The sequence below is a fragment of the Bos indicus x Bos taurus genome, chromosome 6 (assembly GCF_003369695.1).
Source record: "Bos indicus x Bos taurus breed Angus x Brahman F1 hybrid chromosome 6, Bos_hybrid_MaternalHap_v2.0, whole genome shotgun sequence".
NCBI lineage: Eukaryota > Metazoa > Chordata > Mammalia > Artiodactyla > Bovidae > Bos > Bos indicus x Bos taurus.
Window position 1 is genome coordinate 88,244,764 of NC_040081.1, and position 13,927 is coordinate 88,258,690.

The 13,927-nt window shown below is 39.7% G+C and overlaps 1 protein-coding gene across 2 annotated transcripts in view; it reads right to left on the reverse strand.

Moving 5' to 3' along the window:
• RASSF6 (Ras association domain family member 6) overlaps nucleotides 1–5,201 on the reverse strand; it is a 71,557-nt gene extending 66,356 nt beyond the window's left edge. Inside the window, exon 1 of one of the 2 annotated variants that reach the window (XM_027544727.1) lies at nucleotides 4,948–5,201. The gene's annotated coding sequence lies outside the window, so the exon portion shown is untranslated. Of the gene's footprint in view, nucleotides 1–270; nucleotides 306–4,947 lie in introns of those variants that run through there. The other variant, XM_027544728.1, reaches the window with a different exon arrangement.
• Nucleotides 5,202–13,927: the final 8,726 nt, after the last annotated feature.

Sequence of the window (13,927 nt, forward strand, 5' to 3'; positions counted from 1 at the left end):
AGAATAGCAAGAAGAGATAAGAAAGCCTTCCTCAGCAATCAATGCAAAGAAATAGAGGAAAACAACAGAATGGGAAAGACTAGAGATCTCGTCAAGAAAATTAGAGATACCAAGGGAATATTTCATGCAAAGATGGGCTCGATAAAGGACAGAAATGGTATGGACCTAACAGAAGCAGAAGATATTAAGAAAAGGTGGCAAGAATACACAGAAGAACTGTACAAAAAAGATCTTCACAACCCAGATAATCACGATGATGTGATCACTCACCTAGAGTCAGACATCCTGGAATGTGAAGTCAAGTGGGCCTTAGAAAGCATGCCTACGAACAAAGCTACTGAAGATGATGGAATTTCAGTTGAGCTATTTCAAATCCTGAAAGATGATGCTGTGAAAGAGCTGCACTCAATATGCCAGCAAATTTGGAAAATTCATCCATGGCCACAGGACTGGAAAAGGTCCGTTTTCATTCCAATCCTAAAGAAAGGCAATGTCAAAGAATGCTCAAACTACCACACAATTGCACTCATCTCACATGCTAGTAAAGTCATGCTCAAAATTCTCCAAGCCAGGCTTCAGCAGTACGTGAACTGTGAACTTCCTGATGTTCAAGCTGGTTTTAGAAAAGGCAGAGGAACCAGAGATCAAATTGCCCACATCCACTGGATCATGGAAAAAGCAAGAGAGTTCCAGAAAAACATCTATTTCTGCTTTATTGACTATGCCAAAGCCTTTGACTGTGTGGATCACAATAAACTGTGGAAAATTCTGAAAGAGATGTGAATACCAGACCACCTGACCTGCCTCTTGAGAAATCTGTATCCAGATCAGGAAGCAACAATTAGAACTGGATGTGGACCAACAGACTGGTTCCAAATAGGAAAAGGAGTTCGTCAAGGCTGTATATTGTCACCCTGCTTATTTAACTTATATGCAGAGTACATCATGACAAATGCTGGACTGGAAGAAACACAAGCTGGAATCAAGATTTCCAGGAGAAATATCAATAACCTCAGATATGCAGATGACACCACCCTTATGGCAGAAAGTGAAGAGGAACTCAAAAGCCTCTTAATGAAAGTGAAAGTGGAGAGTGAAAAAGTTGGCTTAAAGCTCAACATTCAGGAAACTAACATGGCATCCAGTCCCATCACTTCATGGGAAATAGATGGGGAAACAGTGGAAACAGTGGCAGACTTTATTTTTGGGGGCTCCAAAATCACTGCAGATGGTGACTGCAGCCATGAAATTAAAAGACGCTTACTCCTTGGAAGGAAAGTTATGACCAACCTAGATAGCATATTCAAAAGCAGAGACATTACTTTGCCAACAAAGGTCCGTCTAGTCAAGGCTATGGTTTTTCCAGTGGTCATGTATGGATGTGAGTTGGACTGTGAAGAAGGCTGAGCGCCAAAGAATTGATGCTTTTGAACTGTAGTGTTGGAGAAGACTCTTGAGAGTCCCTTGGACTGCAAGGAGATCCAACCAGTCCATTCTGAAATAGATCAGCTCTGGGATTTCTTTGGAAGGAATGATGCTGAAGCTGAAACTCCAATACTTTGGCCACCTCATGCGAAGAGTTGACTCATTGGAAAAGACTCTGATGCTGGGAGGGATTGGGGGCAGGAGGAGAAGGGGATGACAGAGGATGAGATGGCTGGATGGCATCACTGACTCGATGGACGTGTGTCTGAGTGAATTCCAGGAGTTGGTGATGGGCAGGGAGGCCTGGTGTGCTGGGATTCATGGGATCGCAAAGAGTTGGACACAACTGAGCGACTGAACTGAACTGAACTAATGTGGCTAAATAAATTAATCTCAAATATGGTTAATAGATTTGTTTTAGTTGGGGCTACTGTTTGTTATTTAGATATATGAAATAAAAAGTCAAATGACTTGTTTAAATTCTAAAAATATTTATTTAGCATAAAGGCATATTTCTTTTTTGAAAAATGTTTAGTGAACACTGGTACTATAACTTATTCTAAATAGATTGCATTAGTTTGAAAATTTTTAGTTAAACTACACTAAATGCAATCACACCTCAGATGACAATAATGTGGTACAGTTCAGTTTGGTTAGGTTTAGAATTCTATTTCCAATCAATATCCAATTATAAGGGGGGTGGGAGGGAATCATATAAAAGTATGAAAAGGTAAAACTTGCAATTATAAGATAAATTTAGTACTAGGGATGTAATATACAACATAATAAATATAATCAATGCTGATAGGGCTTCCCTGGTGGCTTACTGGTAAAGAATCCACCTTCCAACACAGGAGTTTTGGGTTTAATCCCTGATCCAGGAAGATCCCACATTCCTCTGAACAAGTAAGCCCACAACTATTGAGCCTGTGCTGTAGAGCCCGGGGTTGCAACAAGAGAAGCTACCATAATGAGAAGCTTGTGCACACAACTAGAGAGAAGCCTCTGCTTGCTGCTACTAGAGAAAAGCCCACATAGCAATAAAGACCCATCAGAGCCACAAATAAAATAAATAAGTATGTTGTATACAAAAGTGAAAGTCGCTCAGTCATGTCCAACTCTTTGCAAACTATAGAGGCCATGGAATTCTCTAGGCCAGAATACTGGAGTGGGTAGCATTTCCCTCCTCCAGGGGATCTTCCCTACCCAGAAATCGAACTGAGGTCTCCTGCACTGTAGGCGAATTCTTTACCAACTGAGCTATACGAAAGTTGTTAGAAGAGTAAATCTTAAGAGTTCTCATCACAAGTAAAAAGCTTCCTTCTATTTCTTTAATTTTATATCTATGCGAGATGATGGAGCATTTCATGAATATGTAAATTAAATGACTGTGTTGTACAACTTAAACTCATGCAGTGCTAAATGTCAATTATACCTCAATAAAACTGGATAAAAAAGTTACTTTCCCCTCTTAAGAAAAAAAAATACAGTGCAGATTTTCAACTCTGCAATTTGAGGGCAGAATTCATGATAATACTAACCTAAGATCAATTGCAAAATATTTAAATGTTTTATATTAATAAAGTAAAGAGATTAAAATATCACCAATAGAATTACTTTGTTAGTCACGCCTACTAAGTTTATTCCTACCTCAAAGGTATCCACATTAATAAACCTATCAGCAATATTATTAATAATTTATAATAATTAGCAATATTATTAATATTAAACTGCTGCTGCTGCTGCTAAGTCGCTTCAGTCGTGTCCAACTCTGTGCGACCCCATAGACGGCAGCCCACCAGACTCCTCCATCCCTGGGATTCTCCAGGCAAGAACACTGGAGTGGGTTGCCATTTCCTTCTCCAATGCATGAAAGTGAAAAGTGAAAGTGAAGTCGCTCAGTCGTGTCCGACTCTTAGCGACCCCATGGACTGCAGCCCACCAGGTTCCTCCATCCATGGGATTTTCCAGGCAAGAGTACTGGAGTGGGGTGCCATTGCTTTCTCTGATTAATTAACAAAAGTACCCTTTAAATAAAAATTCATAAAGTAAGTTTACTTCCTTATAGTTTAAGTTTAGGTGGTAAAGACCAACAAAACACAGGCGTCATTTTTTATGTTTCATGTTGCCTGTCCATACACAAATAAAAGTCTGTGCCACTTTACTGTGAACAATACAAATATGTGTTACAATATAAGAACATGGAGTATATGGTCTAATTTTATCAACGTTATTCAATAAATAACCTTTTATAAATAAACCTCAAAATTGATGGGTTCAACAACATAGGATTGAGTGTTTCTCTCTTATTAAAAATTTAGTTTCTAATATTGTTAGTTGCTCAGTCATGTCTGACTTTTTGCAACCCCATGAACTGTATAGGTTCCTCCGTCCATGGAATTCTCCAGGCAAGAATACTGGAGTGGTGGCCATTCCCTTCTCCAGTCAGAAATAACAGATTAACATAAGTATGACTTCTTCAAAATAAAAATGACTGAGCATAGCAAAAAGTTTGAACTGGCCACCACAACCTCTATTTGAAAAGTGGCAAGAAGCCAGATAATTTCATTGTTTCTCAGAGGTAATGTTTTGCCTACTTGCCATCTGCTCACGCATCCTGGACTCACTGGAAACCAGTTCAACTCCAGTACCCTTATACTGTCTGGTCTCACCAGCTCAGCTCATACTGCTTGAATGGACACTTTGGCAGAGCTGTTAATTTCTTAATGCTAATTATTTATAGCTATTTATAGAAGGCTTTGCTCCCACCAAAGCCCTATTGGAACATCCTCTTATGATGCCTATTTTATAGATGATGAACTGAGGCTTGGCTAGGTTAAGTCATTTGCTAAGTAAGGGACAAACCAGTAAGTGACAAAGGCAAGATTTGAACCTAAAACTCTCCTGCTTCAGAATTGGATCCGTAACCCATGAACTCCTATTTAATTATGATTATTCTTTCATTGTTTGGTGCAGTCCTGAATTGTATCAGAAATCCTTTTTAACTTTTTTTTTTTTTGTAGGAGAGGTCTCTTTTGATTTGTGGAAAATAATAAAACTTTAGCTGAACCCTCAATTAAAAAGACCTTCTGAGTCCGCTGGTTGAATGCAACATTGCAAACCTAAGGATATTCAGAGGAAGCAGTAAGTCCTGCAAGATCTAGTATATTTTCCTGGCAAAAATCACAATTTCAGGTAAAGAACATGAGATCACTCCCTATTAAAAAGTGAGGGGAGATTGGCGGCCACACTTAGCTTCAAGCCCTTCCCTGTCTCTCGCCCGGTCTCCCTCCCATGCTTACCTGGATCAGGAAGGGGTGTTCTGTAAAAATCAAAAGGAAAAGTATGTCCGGGTTTCAGGCTGCTCTGATACACGCACACCTTCAAACCTGGGTGCCTATGGATTTTGCTTTCTAACAACTTGCCCTCAACTTGACCTCAGGGAGTGGATTAGAGCGTTTTTTTCACCCCCTTCTCCCATTTTTCACCTGCTACGGGTGTGAATAGGAGGAGACTTTTTACCTTAGTTGTGGAGCCGAACCTGCCCCGGAGAGTTTGTTCCCGTGCTCAGTCACAAACTCTGATCATCGCCGGAGAGTCAGCGCTCGCTCACCTGTCCCGGAGGTGGAGGTGAGGTCGGAGCCAGGTGCGGGAGGAGGGGCGGCAGGGCTCGCTCTGCGCCTGGCAGTGCCCTTCCGACGATCATCCAGCCTAATAAGCTGTTAATTATTACTCCCGGTCGCCACAGCAGGGAAGTGTTCGGAACCTGAGCCACTCCCTGCGCCTCAGTGCATGTTGGGAGTGTTTACTTTCTTTCTTCCCAGCAGCTGACAGGGACACTCCTTTGTGTCCTGTCACACATCTTGAGGACAGGTGAACTGACAAGTGAATTTGTTGAAGCTTTATCCTCTGAACTGGACACATTCTAGTCTCTCCTCTCTGCTCTATAGAGAAACAGTCTTCTTTAAGAAATGACATGAACGAGGATGGAATGTCATCATTCATGTCTTTCTTTTTTAAAAATTTGTCTTTTAATTAGAAATTTCTGAAATATACCCCCTTGTTTTTATTGCCACTTCCTTTCGGAAAAGGCACCTAATCACACAGAGCAGTGGTTCTCACACTTCCTAGGGAACCAGAGACTCTTCTGCATCTCGCTAGACTCCACGGGTCTCAGCATCTGTGAAACTTTGATCCAGTAAATTTGGGGCAGGAGGCAGGTATTTTTTAAATCAGCTTCGTGGAAGAATCTGGTGAACATCTGAATTTGAAAACTACTGTAGTAAAAGTATACAGGAGGAAATGAGTAGTAATTTAGTCACTAAGAGAATTCTGTTTGGAAGCTGCTTTCCCTCAATACCTCTGATTTTAAAAAGGACACAAGTCTAATTAACTAGATTTATTATGGTGATAATTTCACAATATATGCAAATATTGAGTCATTATTTTATACACCTGAAGCGAATATGTCAGTTATATCTCAAAATGAAAGGAATGGATAAAGGAACTGACAGTTAAAAAGCAGGGTGGCTCAGTGATAAAGAATTCCCCTGTCAATGCAGGAGACCTCAGTTTGATCTCTGATTCCAGAAGATCCAACATGCTGGGGAACAACTAAGCCTCTGAGCCACAACTATTGAGCCTGTGCTCAAGAGCCTGGGAGCCACAGCTACTAAGCCTATGTGTCAAAGCACTGAAGCCCAGGATCCCTAGGGCCCGTGCTCCACAATGAGAGAAGCCACTGTAATGAAAAGCCGGCACAGTGCAACTAGAGAGTGGCCTCCACTCCCCGCAAATAGAAAAAGCCCTCCCAGCAAGAAGACCCCCATGGACCGCAGCCTGCCAAGCTCCTCTGTCCATGGGATTTTCCAGGCAAGAATACTGGACTGGGTTGCCATTTCCTTCTCCAGGGGATCTTACCAATCCAGGGATTGAACCTGGGTCTCCCACATTGCAGGCGGACTCCTTACCATCTGAGCCACTAGGGAAGTAATGAAGACCCAGCACAGCCAAAATTATAAAATTTTAAATAAATAAAATTATTTAAAAAAAAGAGTTCTCTCGTTGAAAACTACCAAATACCAAAACATTTAATATTTATTTAAATTAATAAAATCTGACTCCTCCCCCCACCCCCCAAAAGACTTAGAGACACTCATAGTAAATGCTCTGGAAATAATGTTTTCATTTACACATGCACAAATGTACTTTTTGGTATCATTGGTACTTTATTTGTTTACCATGTAAAGCACTTTGATAATGGGGAAAAAAAAAAGGTTATTTTACAAGTATAAACCTCAGAGACCTCAAAAGGAATTGAATGTAATTCCTACAATGAGTTCAGAAGGCAGAGTTGATTTCTGGTTTCTTATATATGCAAATGTCAATTTAACTGAGCATTACTCTGATTTGCAGGTTGAAAGTTTGATATAGTATCAATACTTCAAGGATTCTCTATGTTCAAAAGATCAGACAGTTTATCTAGTTAACTTTTGGTGTGTGGAGACCAGGGATGTTCAGACTGACCATTCTTTGGGCTAGTTTAATGAGCAGAACAGAATCAGGCATGTGGGCTTATTGGATCACAATAAAAGCTTCTACAACTTCATATATGAGGACAGTGTGACCTGGTATTACCTGTGGATCTTAGTTTGATGGCCATGTTGGCTCTACAGACCCTTTTGTGTGACTGACTGCTGGTATGGACTGACCTTTGAATGACAACTAACAGGAACTGCAGTGTCCACAGATACTAGGCTCCATAACATCTTTTTCCAAATCCACGCCGCACTCCTGTTGTCTACATTTGTTTATTATCAGTATCAGAGAAACCTTATTTTGTCTTTTTTATCTGCAACCATCCTTGAAGACTTTGTTCCAATGACTGGCTTCAACTGGTTTCCTTTTGCTAGTTTCAGTGATTCTTTTTGTTTTGGAGTATTTAATCTTTTACAAATATAAAATTTTTATTTTATAATAGAAAAATCCATAATTTCACTTGTGCAATGTGAAAAATTTGAAAAGCACAGACATGTAGAAGAAAAAAATCACTTACAATTCCATCTCTGAAATATAGCTACCAAGAACAACTTAGTAAATGTCACTATTGATACACTTTCTCGATGGATATTTACCAAAATGCTATTACACTTGGCTTATTGTTTTATAGTCTGCTTTTATCACATTGAACATATTATAAACAATCTACCACATGTCAGCTTTTTTTTTCTGCAATGTGATTTTTAATTAGCTGCCCTGTATTACACCATATGGATATACCATTATTTACTTAATCATATCTCTATTGTGAGAAATTTATGTTAGTATAAACAATGCTGCAGAAAATGTTTATATGTAGTTACACACAACCATGATTATACCTTTTAGACATTTCAAAAAATGAAGTTGCCGGATGAAAGGTAATGTACATTTTTGAAGAGTTTCTCGTGTGTGAATTTTATTCTCCCAAACTAACTTTTGGATTATTTTATTTTTAAACATGTACGAATTTGAACTTGACAGTTGATGTTAGTGGTCAAGAACCCACCTGCCAACACAGGAGACATAAGAGATGCAGGTTCGATCCTTGGATTGGAAAGATTCCCCTGGAGAAGGGCATGGGAACCCGCCCCAATATTCTTACCTGGAGAATCGCATGAACAGAGGAGCCTGGAAGGCTACAGTCCATAGGGTTGCAAAGAGTCAGACACAACTGAAGCAACTTAACACACAGTACATCAATTTGAAAGGTTTAAAAAAATTCATATCCTATTTTAGCTATGTATGTGATTGATAACCTGTAAGGTTGAACCCAGTTTTAGACTGACCCTGTACTTTTGCTTTTTGTTTATTATTCTCTTTGGTCATTTTTTCTGTATTGATTTCTAAGATCTCTTTCTATATTAATCTCATCATCATGTTATCGAATATGCTGTGGCTATATTTCCCAATATTGTTTGCATTTTAATTTTATGGTAGATTTTTAACTTACAAAAGTTTAAAATTTTAAACAGTCTATTAATATTTTCCTTTACTGCTTACACTTCAGTGTTAAAAGGGGCTTCCCAGGTGGTCCAGTGGTAAAGAATCCTCCTGCCAATGCAGGAGATGCAAGAGATGGAGGTTCCATCCCTGGGTTGGGAAGATGAGTAGGAAATGGCAACACACTCCAGTACTCTTGCCTGGAAAATTCCATAGACAGAGGAGCCTGACAGGTAAGAGTCCATGGGGCTGCAATCGGACATGACTGCGTACACACACCATGTTAAAAAGCTTTCCCATCCTTAAAGTATATATATATATATTTTTTTCTTCTAGTTTATTTAGATATTGTTTATTAAATTTAACATTTCAACCCATCTGGATTTTATGATATTAACAATTGTGATATTTAAATCTAAATTGATTTTTTAAACTATTAGCTATTAACCAAGTAGCATTTAGTAAATAGTTATAGATTGTAAACTCCAGAAGGGGAAAAGCTATGTCTTATGATCTATTTTACCCCTGAATCCTAGCATAGTGACTAGCAGTTTCATGGTTACTCAGGTCAAAGTTTTGCTCATTTATTCACTTATTTACTTATTGATATATTTAATTGGGTCAATTTATATTATATTAATTCCAGGTATACACATAGTGATTAAAATTTTTATAGATTATACTCTATCTAAAGTTATTATAAAATATTGGCTATATTCCCTGTGCTGTATAATACATCCTATAGCTTATTTATTTTATAGGTAGTAGTTTGTACCTATTAATCCCCCACCTACATCTTGTCCTCTACCCACCCGTAACCACTAGTTTCTTCTCTGTATCCCTCAGCCTATTTCTTTAGGCCAAATGTTTAATAGTCACTCGATTCTTTTCTTTCAGTCCTTCCCCACCCAGCAAGTCCTGAAGTTGTATCTTAATCTCTGCATCTCCACTACCCCTTAGATTAGGAAGCAGATTAGATTCTTGCTCAGATACTACACATGGTCTCCTAAGTGAGGCAGAGAGCTGCCTCCACTCTTGTTCCACAATAGTGCATTCTCCACCTATAGCCAGTGTAATCTTCTAGAAACAAAAGACACGGACATGAGTTTGAGCAAGCTCTGGGAGTTGGTGATGGACAGGGAAGCCTGGCATGTTGCAGTCCATGGGGTCACAGAGAGTCGGACACAACTGAGCATCTGAACTGAACTGAAAGCCTTTGATTGTGTGGATCACAACAAACTGTGGGAAATTCTTAAAGAGATGGAATACCAGACCATCTTACTTGTCTCCTGAGAATCCTGTATGTGGCTCAAGAAGTAAGAGCTAGAACCAGAACTAGAACAATGGATTGGTTCCAAATTGGGAAAGGAGTATAATAAGGATGTATATAGTCACTTTGCTGATTTAATTTACATAGAGAGTACATCATGTGAAATGCTGGTCTGGATGAAGCACAAACTGGAATCAAGATTGCTGGGAGAAATATCAACAACCTCAGATATGCGGATGATACCACTCTGATGGCAGAAAGTGAAGAAGAACTAAAGAACCTCTTGGTGAAGGTGGAAGAGGAGAGTGAAAAGCTGGCTTGCGCTGAAAGTTAAAAAAATGAAGATCATGGCATTTGGTCTCATCACTTCATGGCGAATAGAAGGGGAAAAAGTGGAAGCAGTGACAGATTTTACTTTCTTGGGCTCCAAATCACTGTAGACGGTGACTGCAGTTACCATGAAATTAAAAGAGTCTTGCTCCTTGGAAGGAAAGCTATGACAAAAAAGCACAGAGACATCACTTTGCAGACAGAGGTCTGTAATAGTCAGTTATGGTTTTTCCAGTAGTCATGTATGGACATGGGAGTTGGACCATAAAGAAGGCTGAATGCTGAAGAATTGATGCTGTCAATCTGTGGTGTTGTAGGGGACTCTTGAGAGTCCTTTGGACTCCAAGGAGATAAAACCAGTCAATCCTAGAGAAAACCAACCCTGAATATTCATAGAACTGATGCTGAAGCTTCAATACTTTGACCACCTGATGTGAAAAGCCGACTCAGTGGAGACTCTGATGATGGGAAAGATGGAAGGTCAAAGGAGAAAGCAGCGGCAGAGGATGAGATGGTTGTATAGCACCACCAACTCAATGAACGTGAATTTGAGCAAACTCTGGGAGACAGTGAAGGACAAGGGAGCTTGTCATGCTGCAGTCCATGGGACTACAAAGAGTCTGACATGACTACGACTGAAAAACAACAATAAATATGAGTAGAGTAAATAAATATAGGTCATAGTTTTTCCTGATTTGAAGTGATACTTTTCTCCCAGGCCAGCAGGTTGTTGCTGTTCAGTTGCTCAATCATGTCCAACTCTGGGGCCCCATGGTCTGCAGCATGCCAGGCTTCCCTGACCTTCACCATCTCCCGGAGCTTGCTCAAACTCATGTCCATTGAGTCGGTGATGCCATCCATAATAACAATCAGTGACTTCTGGTCTAGGGGATAAAGGATCCTAAAACTACATATGTTTCTTGTTTGAAGCTTTCTTTCAGGGTTTTGATTTGTTCCTGCCTCTTTTAATCCCTTGGAAGGACTTTCTTACATTGGTTCTGGCATTGGCCATATGACTTTGCTTTGGTTAGTGGGTCAGTTCCTAGTGATAAAAGCAGAGGCTTGAAGATCTGTTGTGCACTGGGACATACCCTCTTACTGTTCTTGGAATCCTGACAACCATATGAACAAGTCTGGGCCAGCCTGTAGGATGATGCAAGACCCTTGACCCACTCTGTGCCTTTATTACCCCAGCTGACAGTCTAAAAGCAGAGCCACTAAGCTAACCTGCAATTGACTGAAGACCCATAATGGAGTCCAACTGAGAACAGCAGACCTAGCTGAGCCCAGCCGGAATTACCAACCCACAGAACTATGAGCTAGAGGTTAAAGCATCTGCCTGCAATGCGGGAGACCTGGGTTTGATCCCTGGGTCGGGAAGATCCCCTGGAGAAGGAAATGGCAACCCACTCCAGTATTCTTGCCTGGTGAATCCCATGGACGGAGGAGCTTGGTGGGCTACAGTCCACCATGTCACAAAGAGTCGGACACGACTGAGCGACTTCACTTTCACTTAATAGCTATTGTATTAAGCCACTAAGTTTTGGGGTGGTATGTTTTAGAGCATAGTCTAACTGGTATATCTGGTGTGGTTTTCTCACACACATACACCAATGAACATATACATGAACATGCATATACAATAGTATATTAACAGTTGGAAAGTGAGAGAAATACTAGGATCACAATGCGTTTTTAATATAATTCTGCTGCCAGGATGCAATCATCCATAGAAATAGAACAGAAAGGGGACAAGAAAGAGATGTGGGTATAATTAGATTGGGTCATTTCTATATCTCACTTAAGCACTCCTGAAAGATATTTAGAGATGATTGTGACTGAAAGAAAGTAGAAAGAAAACAACAAATTGCCTGATTTTAACACTGTGACCCAGTTGCTATGGGCCACTCATACCAGTCCGTTCCATAGCCTTATACCTTGTTAGGTTTCTTGTTCGGCTTCTGCACTGGAAGCCAAGGTTATGCACTAAATGAAATTTAAAAAAGGAAGCAGATTAGCTCCAAACAAGGAGGGGATTCCCAATAAAAACCTAACTAGCAATTGCCTTAATAAGGAAGCCACAAGACAACATGAAAAATTACTTTTCCAATATGTAAAGCTTAAAATAAATATACTTTATATTTGGGAATTTTTCTGTACAGATCTTAATAACTTACAATTATAATATTAATTCTCAGGGGAAAATCCCAACATTTATCTTGAACTTGAAGAATAAACCATCATTTCCTGTTGAAATTAAGAAACATTTAATTTTTTTAAATGAAAACAAGGAGTTTAAAACATTGAGTTTAAAATATATGGAAAAATAAGATGAGGGAGGAGAAATTCCCTTCTAAAATCCCCCTAAAGCTTTAATTAAATCAATGCTGTTATTGATGTACAGGTCCTTTTAAAACTTATATATAGTTGTTTAATTTTTAAAAAGTCTCACCCTTCTGTAGTTGCTGGATGTTTTGAACCTATATTGACTTTTGAATCAGACTGCAGTTTGTCCTAATCATGAGAATAATTGCCACACAACTGCTTTTACAATTTGAACAATGAAAAACATTATATTAATTGAGAAGTGATGAAATAAGTTCCATTCCTAGTGCATTTGCTTTCTCCTCTGATAGTTTTTTTTAGTGTCAATAGGGACTGTTTCCAAGTAGTGTAATGGCCAGTGGAAGGCATTCACTTTAGTCACATTTTGAAAAATTACTAGGATTAAGATCAATCTGGATGGGACATCTGTCACCCCATTAATCACAAGGTTTGGTTTAACTGACCTGGCTGGCTAGGCAACGTCACTTTCCTCCTTCACACCTCCATGAATGTCCTTCCTGCACTGCGTGCTCCCCTAGGTCAAAGAGGACGACCTTCCCCTACGTAGGTGGACCATTCTTTGGTCAAGGGTATATGAGTAGCTGTGCTTCCTCGCTGGAATTACACAATAAGCTCTCAAGGTTCATTTGCAGGAGAAGGTAAGGTAGTCATACTTTCAAGACTCCAGACACATCTGAATGAGGCACTGCATGTCGCAGTCTGTCTTTCTTTTTTCTAAACTTATTTACTTTTAATTGAAGGATAATTGCTTTACAGTATTGTGTTGATTTCTGCCAAACGCAGTCTGTATTTCTTTTCAAAAAACAGAAAAGGAAAAAGAAAATTTATTTTGTGTCAGGCAGGTGCAGAGATGGTCTTACAAAGTTAAATAAGACAATCTCTGCCCTCGAGGAACTAAAGTCTTCAGCATTGAGATGGAATCCATCCAGTCTTCTCTGCCACAGAAAAGAAAAGATTTCAAAGCATACATACTTGAAAAATTCAGTGACAGAAACGAAAGGCATAAAAGTGTTTGATAGATTTTAAGAAGTGAAAGGCACAGTGTTTTTTTTTTTAACAAGTATTCAGTTCAGTTCAGTCCCTTAGTCGTGTCCGACTCTGCCACCCCATGAATCGCAGCACGCCAGGCCTCCCTGTCCATCACCAACTCCCGGAGTTCACTCAGACTCACGTCCACTGAGTCAGTGATGCCATCCAGCCATCTCAACCTCTGTCGCCCTGTTCTCCTCCTGCCCCCAATCCCTTCCAGCATCAGAGTCTTTTCCAATGAGTCAACTCTTTGAATGAGGTGGCCAAAGTACTAGAGTTTCAGCTTTAGCATCATTCCTTCCAAAGAAATCCCAGGGCTGATCTCCTTCAGAATGGACTGGTTGGATCTCCTTGCAGTCCAAGGGACTCTCAAGAATCTTCTCCAACACCACAGTTCAAAAGCATCAATTCTTCAGCGCTCAGCCTTCTTCACAGTCTAACTCTCACATCCATACATGACCACAGGAAAAACCATATCCTTGACTAGATGGACCTTTGTTGGCAAAGTAATGTCTCTGGTTTTGACTATGCTATCTAGGTTGGTCA